Raw genomic sequence first — 12,294 nt, forward strand, 5'->3', positions numbered from 1 at the left:
ATAATGTTTTACTGCAAGTTGCTACTTTTCAGATTTTCATTTCCCATGAAAAAATATAAACCTGGAAAGTGGAACACTGCCACATTTTTCCCTACTGAGCCTGAAAGTTAAAAAGCATTGCAGTTGTGTGAGTAAAATATTTTTTATAGCATATAATAACACTGAAGCTCCAGGAGGCTGGCAGGAAAAGGGAAAGGAAGTGGAAAGGACAGAAGAGGGAATATGTGTGAAATACTGTGACCAAGAATTCAAAACAAGTTAACCCAATATTTTACAATTAACTCATTTTCTTCCCTCTCTACATTCTCATTAAATGAATTTTTTTATAGATTTCAAAAATTTCCCCTTTTATGGTGTTGACTTTATCTTTTCTGAATATTCCAGTAATGCAGTACACTGAGAAAAAAATTAATCTCAAGGAGTCAAGATTTGGCAAGAGATGTTGCTTATTAAGTGTTGACCACTCTGGGTCCCAGACTTTTTGTGGCAAAACACAAGTAGGAGTCATTCAGTTCTATTGTTTTTAATATTAAGTATGTTTTAAGCTACCTGAAGAATACAAATAATAAAATATCAATTCAACCTAAGTTGGCAAACATATAAAAATAAGAAAGCTAATAAATGATGCTGAATAAATGTTGTTTTTACACTTTAGATGCAAATGTGGGTTGACAGAACTTCCTGGAAAGCAACTTGCCATTATGTCATATCTTCTTTTCCCTTTCTTAGTTTTTAAAATTTATACTTACCATGTAATAATGATGTGTATTTAAAAAGATGTATGCAATGTGTAATGATCAGTTCAAGGATATTGGCATATCCATCACCTCAAATATGTATCATTTCTTTATGTTGGGAATGCTGTGTATCATCTTACTGATTTTTATAAAACATTCAGTTAATTTTTGACAATTATTGAGCCACAGAAATTTGAAATTATTCCTTCTATCCAACTGTACTCCTGTACAGTTAACTATCCTATTCATCCCTCCTCTCTGACTTCCCAGCCTCTGGTAACTGCTATTCTACTCTCTACCTCTGTGAAACCAACATTTTCAGCTTCCATATGTAGTTGAGAACATGCAGTATTTGTCTTCCTGAGCCTGCTTTATTTCATTGAACATAATGTCCAATCTCACCCATGTTGCCACAAATGACAAGTTTCATTCTTTTTATGGTTAAGTAATATTTCTAATTTGTGTATGTATCATATTATCTCTATTTATCTATCGATGAACATCTTGACTGGTTCCATGTCATGGCTATTGTGACTAGTGATGCAACAAACATGGGAATGCAGATATCTCTTCACTTTACTGCTTCCTTCCCTTTGGACATATACCCAGTAGTAGAATTGTTGGATCATATGGTAGTTTTATTTCCAGTTTTTTTTTATCAACCATCATACCATTTTTCATAATAACTTCACTAATTTACATTCCTATCACCAGTATATGAGAGTTCCCCCCTCTCTCACCATCTTTGCCAGCATTTTCTTTTATGATAGTCATTCTATCTTGGGTTAGATATCTCATTGTGGCTTTTTTTTAAGATTTTTTTTATTTATTTGAAAGGTAGAGTTAGAGAGAGAGGAGGAGAGACAGAGTGAGAGATACCGATCTTTCATCTGTTTATTCTTTCCCTCAAACAGCCTCAATGGCCAGGGCTCAATCAGGTTGAAATCAGAAGCTTCATCCGGGTCTCCCACATGGCCCAAGGACTTAGGCCATCTTTTGTTGCTTTCCAGGTAGTTCGATGGGAAGTGGAGCAGCTGGGTGTTGAACCTGGCGCCTGTATGGGATGCCAGCATCACAGGCAAAGGCTTAACCTACTATGCCACAATACCAGCCCCTCATTGTGGTTTTGATTTGCATTCCTTTGGTGATTAGTGATTTTGAACATTTTTTCATATCCTTCTTGGGGATTTGTATTTGTTCTTTAACAAGTACCTACTCAGATCATTTGCACACTATTTATTTCTAAATTTAAAAATCAATTTGAGAGGCAGAAGAAGAGAGAAAATTCATGAATTCACTCCCATCTACTTGCTCAGTCTTCAAATGCTCACAATTACTGGGAATTGGTCAGGACAAAGAGAGAGACCAGGAGCCAGGAACTCAATCCAGGTCTCCCATGTAACAGGAAGGAACCTACTTATTTGAGACATTACTTATGCTTCCCAGAATCTACATTAGCAGGAAGGGAGGTGGTAAGAGGTAGGTCGTAGTTCTGCATATGGATATTCAGTTTTTTGAGAAACATTTATTGATGAGACTGTACTTTCTCCAAAGTATGTCTTTGTTGCCTTTGTCAAGAATCAGTTGGTAGAAGATTCATGCATTTATTTCCAGAACTATATCTGTTCTATTGGTATGTTTTGTTGTTTTTTTTTTTTTTTATTCCAGTACTATGCTATTTTGGTACTATAGATTTTAGGATGTTTTGAAGTTAAATATTGTGATACTGCCAGCTTCCTTCTTTTAGCTCAAGATTGCTTTGGCTATTCAGGATTGTTTGTGTTCCCTAATGAATTTTAGATATTTTACCCTATTTCTATGAAGAATGCCATTGGTCCTTTGATAGGGATTACTCTGAATCTTTAATTTCAGTAGTATGGACATTTCATCAATATGCCAACTCATGAACTTACAATGTTTTTCCTTTTTTTGTGCCCTCTTCATTTTTTCAACAGTGTTTTACAGCTTTAATGGTAGAGTTCTTTCACCTCCTTGGTCAAACTTATTACTAGGTCTTGTATTGTTTTGTAGCTATTATGAATGGAATAGATTTCTTACACAACTATTTTATTTTTGGAGCACAGGGACACTATTGATTTTTATGTTGGTCTTCTTTAATGTTTACATTTCTAACAGTGTTTTTGGTGGAACTTTTGAATTTTAATATAAGATCATATTGTCTGCAAAAAGGGATAGTTTGAAGATCTCATTTCCACTATGTCTGCTCTTTGTTTTTTCCCTCTTGCCTAATTGCCCTGTCTAGGACTTCCAGTACTATGCTGAATATAACTGATGAAGATGGGCATCCTTTCCTTGTTCCAAACCCCACAGGAAATATTTTCAACTTTTCCCCATTCTATAAGATGTTTTCTGTGGGTATGTTCTTCATAGTTTCAGTTATTTTCAGGTGTACTCTGTCTATGTTTAATTTGTTGAGAGTTTTTAATCATGAAAAGAGGCTGCATTTTATTGAATGGTTTTTCAGCATCTATCAGATAATTGTTTTTTATTCTTATTCTGTTGATGTACCAAATTTTCTCATTTGTATATGTTGAGCCATCCTTGCATTCCTATGAAGAATACTACTTGATCACAATGAACAATCATTTTATGCATTGCTACATTCAATTTGCTACTATTTTGTTGAGAATTCTGGTATCTATGACCATCAGAGATATTAATATATAATTTTTTGTTTGTTTTGTCCTTGTTTGGTTTTGGAATCAGAGAAATGTTGGTCTCATACAATAACTTTTGAAGAATTTTTTCCATTTAAACTTTCTGGGATAGTTTCAGAAGAACTGCTACTCATTTGTTAGAAGTTTGATAGAATTCAATACTAAAGCTATCCAGTCCAGGGCTCTTTTCAGTTGCTGTTGTTTATTACTGATTCAATGTCATCAATTGTTTTTGGTCTCTATAGATTTTTTATATTTTCATGGTTCAATATTGTTAAGTTATATGTGTCCAGGAATTTATCAAGTTTTCTTCTGTGTTTTCCAATTTGTTCAAACATGGTTGTTCATGGTAGTTCCTAATCATTCTTTGCATTTCTGTGATACCAGCTATAATGTATTTTTTAATGTCTGGTTTTATTTATTTAGATCTCCTTTTTCTAACAAAAGCTTAGAGATTTTTGCTTATCTTTTAAAAAACTTAAACTATTTGTTTTAGTGATCATTTATATATTTTAATGTCTCTATTTCATTTACTTCTGCTCTGATCTTTATTATTTTTCCGTTATACTAATTTTATGTTTGATGTGTTCTTTCTGTTTTAGTTCTGTGAGCCACACTGTTAGGCTAGTTATTTGGGATACTTCTATCATTTTGATGTAGTTATTTATTGTTATATACTTTTTTTCTTTTGCTGTATCCCTGACATTTTGGTATGTTGTGTTTACATTTCATTTGTTTCAAATATTTTTTTAAAATTTATCTGTTAATTTGTGTGCTGATTATTCATTAAGGAGCATGGTGTTTAACTTCTGTGTATTTGTACAATTTCTATAGTACTCTGTTGATTTCTAATTTTTCCATTGTGGTCAAAAGAAGATGCATGACATGATTTTGAGTTTTAAAATATCTTGAGATTGGTTTTCTGGTCTAACATGTGTTCTATCCTGGAGAAAACTCCATGTTCTGATAAGAAGAACGTGGATTCTGTAGGTGTTGGGTGAAATGCTCTGTAGATATCTATTAGGTATATTTAATCTAGAGTATGCTTTGATTCCAATTTTCTTTGTTAATTTTCTTTCTGGATGGATTTCCATGGATAAACATAAGGTATCGATTCCTCAACTATTATTGTATTGGAGTCTATCTCTCCCTTTATATCTCTTAATACCAGGGGATTTAAAATGTTCATAGCAAAACTTTATTTTTTTCAATAGAAACTTCATCAATTTCAAAACATTTTCATAAGCAATAATGCTAGACATTTAGTCTACCCCTAAAGAACACAGACTCCTTGGAATCATGGATCCTGAGACTATGTCAATGCAGTTTTTTTACATTGTTAAACAGAATAAAAATGGAGGTGTCCTTTAAAGAGTTCCAAGACTAATCCAGAAGTCAAAAGCACTCAAATAAGGATGGTAAGGTGGAAGCCTAATGATTTTTAATCTAAACTCTTGATAGTTGCCACTTGTTTGATGAGAGGAATGAGCAGGAACATTGTTTTGGTAGAAAAGGGACTCATAACACTTCCTTGTGCATTTTGCTGCTAAAGATTTGGCTAACTTTCTCAAAACACTGTAATAATAAGCAGATCTTATTGTTGTTTGGTCTTCCAGGAAGTCAACAAGAAAAATTCATTGAGCATCTTCAAATACTGTTGTCATGACCTTTGTTCTTGACTGGTTTATTTTTGCTTTCACTGCACCACTTCCACTGTTGGTAGCCATTGCTTTAATTGTATTTTGTCTTAAGGATTGTACTGGTAAAGCCATTTTTCATCTCCTGTTACAAAATTTGAAAGAAATGTTTCAGTACCTTGATCCCACTTGTTTAAAATTTCCATTGGAAGCTCTGCTCTTGTCTGCAGCTGGTATGGATCCCACAGCTTTGTTCCCATCAAAGTTTTCCTCCAGTTTAATTTTTCAGTCAGAATTGTGTGAGTTGAGCCAGTTGAGATGTATATTGTGTTTGGCTATTGTTTCTGCTGTTAGTTGTTAGTTCTCTTTAATTGTGGCAAACAATACTTTTTCCTCATAAATTGGTGTGGATGGTCTGTTATTGAGGGCTTCATTTTCATTGCCTCATCCCTTTAAAAACAAATTATCTCCTTGTAAACTGCTGTTTTCTTTGGAGCATTGTCCTCATAAGTTTTCTTGAAGCATCAGTGATTTTGCAATTTCCACTCAAGCTTAACCAGAAGTTAAGAGATTTGTTCTTACTTCAGTTTCAGAAGAATTCATGTTCCTATGATAGAGACACTTTTCATGTTTTATCTTTCTTCATGACTTCAACTAGATTTTTTTTTTTGCAGTTTGATTATTTGGCTAAGACAGCAGAAGAGATGATTTATTGTACATGTGATACACTTGGCCACAAATGAGAACAGAACTAGTCCACAGGCCTAGTGCCACAGGCCCAGGACGGAGGGCCACCGGGGACTGTTTTGGTATCAGCAGCGTGGGTTTCATAGGTGTTTTCAGTGACCCATTGGTGATGGAAGTTCCAAATCTTTAGAGACAAGTTGTACATAGTAGCAAGAAGTCCAACAACTTGTACCAGCATCCTGGCATCTGGCACTTCTTCCTCCTGCCTCTTTGGCCATCGGGGGTACACAAGCCAGCGGTTTACTTGGACCTCTGTCTCATCTTACTTCTTTTGCTTCAGCCTACCCAATCTCTTCTTCCTCCATTGGCTCTCATTGTATGGAGGTCTCCAAGAAGATGGCGTTAAAGCCGAGAGTCTAACTAGATCTTGCTCAGAGATGTTATAACAAGGTGCTTGAGTTTATATTGTTCTAAGATAATTTTGAAATCATTCATAGTTCTTACATAATGTGAATTTTCCCTAAAACTTTTTTCTCTACTATTTCATCTTTTTTAATATTTTATTTAATAAATATAAATTTCCAAAGTAGTTTATGGATTACAATGGCTTTTTCACCCCCGTAACTTCCCTCCCACCCGCAACCCTCCCATCTCCTGCTCCCTCTCCCATTCCACTCGCATCAAGATTCATTTTCAATTCTCTTTATATACAGAAGATCAAACTTTTAAAGACCCCTCATACTTGCTTTATAAATTTGAAATGTCTGGAATTATGTGCATATATATTTTTTAAATGACTATTTGAGAGGCAAAGTTACAGACAGAGAGAGAGATGGAGAGAGAGAGAGAGAGAAAGGTCTTCCATCCACTGGTTCACTCCCCAAATGGATGCAATGGCCAGATCTGGGCCAATCCAAAGCCAGGAGCCTGGAGCATCCTCTGGGTCTCCTATGTGGGTACAGGGGCCCCAAAGGCTTAGGCCATCTTTTACTGCTTTCCCAGGCCATAGCAGAGAGCTGGATCAGAAGTTGAGCAGCTAGAACTTGAACTGGCACCCACACTGCATGCTGGCACTGCAGGCAGCATCTTTACCCACTATGCCATAGTGCTTTATCCATCATGCCCAACTCTGGCCCCCAAGAAATGTAATCCTTTTATATTCAAGATTTTTATTAATTGATAATTGTTTTCTTTCTTAGGGTTTTTTGTATATCCTTTGTTCTTTTTTTCCTCTCATTTTTACTCTTTGTGGTTTAGTGGTGGTCTGTATGATTACGTCTGATTCCTTTCTCTTTCTCATTTGTGTATCCAATCTGCCAGTAAAATTTTTGTGCTTTTATAATTGTTATCATCCTTTTATTCTGAGACTCTCTAAAGCACTCTTGTAAAGCCAGTCTAGTAGTGATGAATGTCTCCAGATTTTGCTGGTCTGAGAAGTTTGTTTCTCCTTAATTTCTGAAAGACAGCTTTGCTAGACATAGTATTCTTGGCTGTCAGTTTTTCTATTTGACCCTCTGAGTATATCATCCCCTTCTCTTCTAGCCTACAAGGTTTCTGCTGAGAAATATGGATTACTAATGAGGATTCACTTACATGTGACTTAAAATGTTTCTCTTTCTGATTTTAAATTCTCTCTTTGTCTTTGCTTTTTGTAGCTCATTTTTAATGTGCCCTGGAGAGGATACCTTGGGATAGAGTCTACTTGTGACTGAGTTTCATGGATTTGGATGTCCATAAATCTCCCAAGATGTGTTTTCAGCTATTATTTCATTAGACATGATCACTATGCCTGTCTCCATCTCTTCTCCCTCTGAGGTTCCCATCATGTATTTGTTTAATGGTTTCCTAAGGATCTCACAGATTTTTGCTGCTCACTCTTTTCTTTCTTTCTGACTATATTATTTCTTTTTTAAAAAAATGTATTTGAAAGTCACAGTTACACAGAGAGAGGAGAGGCAGAGAGAGAGAGAGAGAGAGAATTTTTCCATCCTATGGTTCATTCCCCAATCGGCTGTAACGGCCGGAATTGTGCCAATACGAAGCCAGGAGCCAGGAGCTTCTTCCAGGTCTCCCACATGGGTGCAGGGGCCACAGGACTTGGGCTGCCTTAGTACTGCTTTCCCAAGCCATAGCAGAGAGCTGGATCAAAAGTGGAGCAGCCGGGACTCAAACCGGTACTCATGTGGTGCCACAGCGCTGGCCCCTTGACTATATTATTTCAAAAGACTTGTTTCCAAAGTGAGAAATTTTTCTTATGCTTGATCAAATCTGTTGTTATGGACAGCTGTATTTGTTATTTCATTCACTGAATTCTTCAGCTATGAGATTTCTGTTTGGTTCATTTTTATAGCCATCTCTATGCTGTTGTTATTCAGATCATGAATTGTTTTCTTATTTAATTACATGATTTTTTTCATTCTCTTGTATCTCACTGACCTTCCTTAAGATCATCCGGATTCCTCTTCAGATGTCTTTAAAATTTCTTCTTGTTTGAGATCTGCTATGGAAAAAAATATTGTATTTCCTTGGGAGTAACCTGTTTTCTTGCTGTTTCATGCTTGTTGTGTCCTTATGTTGATATCTATGCAATATAGTACAGTAGTTGCATTTTCCAGTTTTATGAAATGTTATTTTTCTTTTCCAACCTCACAGAGGTGCTGCGCTGCAGATTGAGTAGGATGTGTTAGCTTTGATTCTGGGTAGACTAGTGTGGTTTCTGTGTAGCTTCTTTAGCTTTAATCCAAGTTAGCCACATCTGCCGTTGCATGGGCAGTGTAGCATTGGTAGTATAGTGGTAGTATAGTGACTGCAATGTGGTGGTGCAGCTTTACTAGGGGCAAGGCCATCTCTGCTTGGCTTTTTTTTTTTTTTTTTTTTTTTTGGCCAGGCAGAGTTATATAGCGAGAGAGACACACACAGAGAGAGAGACAGAGATAAAGGTCTTCCTTCCGTTGGTTCACTCTCCCAATGGCCACTACGGCCAGTGCTGAACCAATTGGAAGCCAGGAGCCAGGTGCTTCCTCCCAATCTCCCATGTGAGTGCAGGGACCCAAGCACTTGGGCCATCCCCCATTGCCTTCTCGAGCCACAGCAGAGAGCTGAACTGGAAGAGGAGCCACCGGGACTAGTACCCAGCGCCCCAACCAGACTAGAACCCGGGATGCCAGAGCCGCAGGTGGAGGATTAGCCTAGTGAGCCATGGTGCTGGCCCCTGCTTGGCTTTTGTGCTGGGCACAGTTGCCTGAACATGTTGTGGCCTGGGCAGTTGTGCAGTGGGCCCACTGGAAAGGGACAGGGTAAACAAGACCGTCACCTGGATAGCTGTAGGGCCAGCTACCAAGCCTACATGCATGTGCTGCAGTTTCGTTGGGCACACTTGGGTAGATGGGTGGGTGAGTGGTAGGACTGGCCTGCTGCTGTCCATCTACTGGGCTAGTCTTGGGTCCACGAGTTTGCTGCAGGCCATCTGACTGTGCAGTATCTTTTCTTGAAGGGGAAGAGATAGAGCTGCTGCCTGGCTGCCTGTCAGTTCAGGCACAGGCTTAGCATGGTACATCAGGCCATATGGCTATGTGGGCGTTCGTGGAAGGCATAGAGCTGCTGCCTGGATGGCTGTCACACTGGGCACAGGCACACACAGGTGGGGCTGGGGCTGCTGGTGGTTGTTCAGTTTCCCCTCTCTATGAGTCTCCTTGTTCTTTTGGGGGATGGGACAGCTGTTGAATTTCCTGCTCTTAGTAAGCACTGAGCAACCAGGAATGAGGTGCTTCAGCAACTCAGGTGGGCACGGTACAATGACAGCAATCTCAAAGAATGATCTATGCTGTGGATACAGGCCTTAAGGGCAAAATATATTCTAGCAGTAGGTTCCTTTTCAAGATGGCACCAAGCAGTAACACCTTAGGTCATGGGAGTGGAGTAGGGGTTGAGAGTATACAGGTATGCTCCTATTCTCCGGCCATGCAACCACACAAATTCAGGAAACTCTCAAAGTCTGCTGGGGGCCTGTGAGTGCAGTGGGAGCATATATCCTGTGTGATCACTTGCAGTGGTCATGAAGACCACTGGGCATTTCCAATTATTCCCCTTAAGGAGAAAAGTTGGCTTTTAGCCAATCCAAGTTGAGGAGATAAAGTTGATGCTTACAAAGTTTTGGAAGAATATTTTCTTAGCATATAGTGAAGAATATGTTTAAAATCCTCATTCTCTCCATGAGAGCAATTTACAGTTTATTCCATAATGACATAATTTGAATGTACAATATACTGTAGGTATTGTATATGTTGGGTGCTGGGGTTTGTCACATGTTTCCTCATTCCTTCTTGTACTTGTGAATCCTTCTCTGTATCTACTTACTCAGTTCCTAGGATTTGTTCTTTCAGGTTAAGACAGAACCTACTTCTGAAACCTTGCTGCTAAATCTCATTCTTTCCATATGTACTTGCTCAACGCTGTATGTTAATGCCGAATGTTATCAACTGGTGTTTACAAAAAGCTTTGCTTCTTTGCTGTGAGCTCTGCAAGATGTTTGTGTTGCTGTGCAGGAAGGGACAATAGTGCTTGGACTGCTCCACATCTGTGTTCCCTTCCTATCAGGAAGATAAGTGCTCTAGTGACAGAAATGCTGTGAGAGCCTCCTTGTTAGATGACATTCCCTTGCCAACTGCTGTCCAAATCCACCCTGCCTCCAATTGGGAAGTGAAGCAGATTGCATGAAATCCTCTTTGTAACACATGAAACAGACTCCCCTGCCTCTTTTCCCCACCCCAAAGTAGGGTCAATCACAGAATTGTTCTTACACACTCCTGTGTTTGTGAAGTCTCTTAACTAATGTTGCTTATTCTTTGTTTTTAGTGCATAATTAGGAATTCTATAAATACTCACTGTAGGAATGTATGATGACACCAAAGATTTATTTTTTATAGATACCATATAATTTGTTAAAAATCTAAGAACTTCTTATATAAACTTTTAAAGAGATTGACAATATAATTAAGAACTTCAAAATGCCAAAATATGTTTAACCTAACTTAACTACCCATAAAGCTTATTTTTCTCTCCCGTTGGAGATATAAGTGATCTCTAAGCCTGACAGTTGGGAGATGGGGAGGAATTCCTTAGAATTTCTCACTGGAAAAATTTTAAATCCTGGCTATCAACTGGGAGAGCTAGCTCTCTGAAGATATTAAAGACATCAGTATGCTCTGGAAGAATGCCTGGTGGATGGGGCCAGCAGTGTGGCGTAGCTGGCTAGGCCTGCATCCCATTTGGGTGCCAGTTGGGAGTCCCAGCTGCTCTACTTCCAATCCAGCTCTCTGCTAATGGCCTGGGAAAGCATCAGAAGATGGCTCAAGTGCTTCAGCCCCCACACCCATGTAGGAGACCCAGAAGAAGCTCCTAGCTCCTGGCTTTGGATCAGCCCAGCTCTGGTAATTGTGGCCATTTGGGGAGTGAACCAATGGATGGAAGATCTATCTGTCTCTCTGTCTCTCTCTGTCTCTCTGTCTGTCCTTCCCTCTTTTGTCTGTAACTCTGCCTTTCAAATAAATAAATAAATAAATCTTAAATAAATAAATCTTTAAAAAAATGACTGGGGCTGCTACAGTGTACAGTAACAGACTCATCAGACTCATTTCTGTATAGTTATGGCAAAACCCAGGTGGTTTGATGGAGACCATTCGAGTGTAGCTAGAAAACTTATTCCTAATCTAAAGCAATAAAATAATAATAATGTCCATTTATTGTGAACCCATTTTGTGCATGGATTTTTGCAAATTAGATATTACCATATTCATTGTCCAGGAAAAGGAAGTAGGTAGAGTTGGTCAGGAGCTTATTAACCTTTCCCATGGTCTTATTTTAACAACTTCAGATCTGTAATTCAAGCTTCATACTCACCAGTTCCAAAATCCTAGCTGTTCCTGTGGCTCCTCACTACACCAACAGAGACTAAGAACCATTCTTCATTCTTCATGGTAGAAACAATGGAGGAGACTATTTTTGTAGCTGTGCTTGGAGAAAGCCTCGAAGCCATTTGTATGTGTAGTCTATGTATTAGCACCAACTCTGATATGGCCTATGTGACTTTTTTGAAAGCCTTTTTACTTCTTTCTGGTGTAAGATTCTTAACAGTAAAATTTTGCAGAAAACTTCAGCACTAATCATTTGAAACCCTTCACAAAGCCATTTTTTTTTTCTTTACAGCTGCATAGCTGTCATTAATAGAGACTTACAATAACTGAATTCCTCATACAAAGAGAACAGCAGTGGGAAGGCTGGCTAGATTATAATTTATGTAGTAAACATTATTTTTTTAAATATTTATTTATTTATTTGAAAGAGTTACAGGGAGAGAGGGAGAGACAGAGAAAGAAAGAGAGTGAGAGATCTTCCATCCATTGGTTCACTCCCCAGATGGCTGCAATGGCCACGGCTGGACCAGGCTGAAGCCAGGAGCCAGGAGCTTCTTCCAGGTCTCTTACATGGGTAGCAGGGGCCCAAACACTTGGGCCATCTTCTGCTGCCTTTCCCAGGCAATTAGCAGGGAGCTACATC

Source organism: Oryctolagus cuniculus, chromosome 8 (genome assembly GCF_051225735.1).
Source record: "Oryctolagus cuniculus isolate XC-2025 breed Fujian yellow rabbit chromosome 8, ASM5122573v1, whole genome shotgun sequence".
In the NCBI taxonomy this organism is placed as follows: Eukaryota; Metazoa; Chordata; class Mammalia; order Lagomorpha; family Leporidae; genus Oryctolagus; species Oryctolagus cuniculus.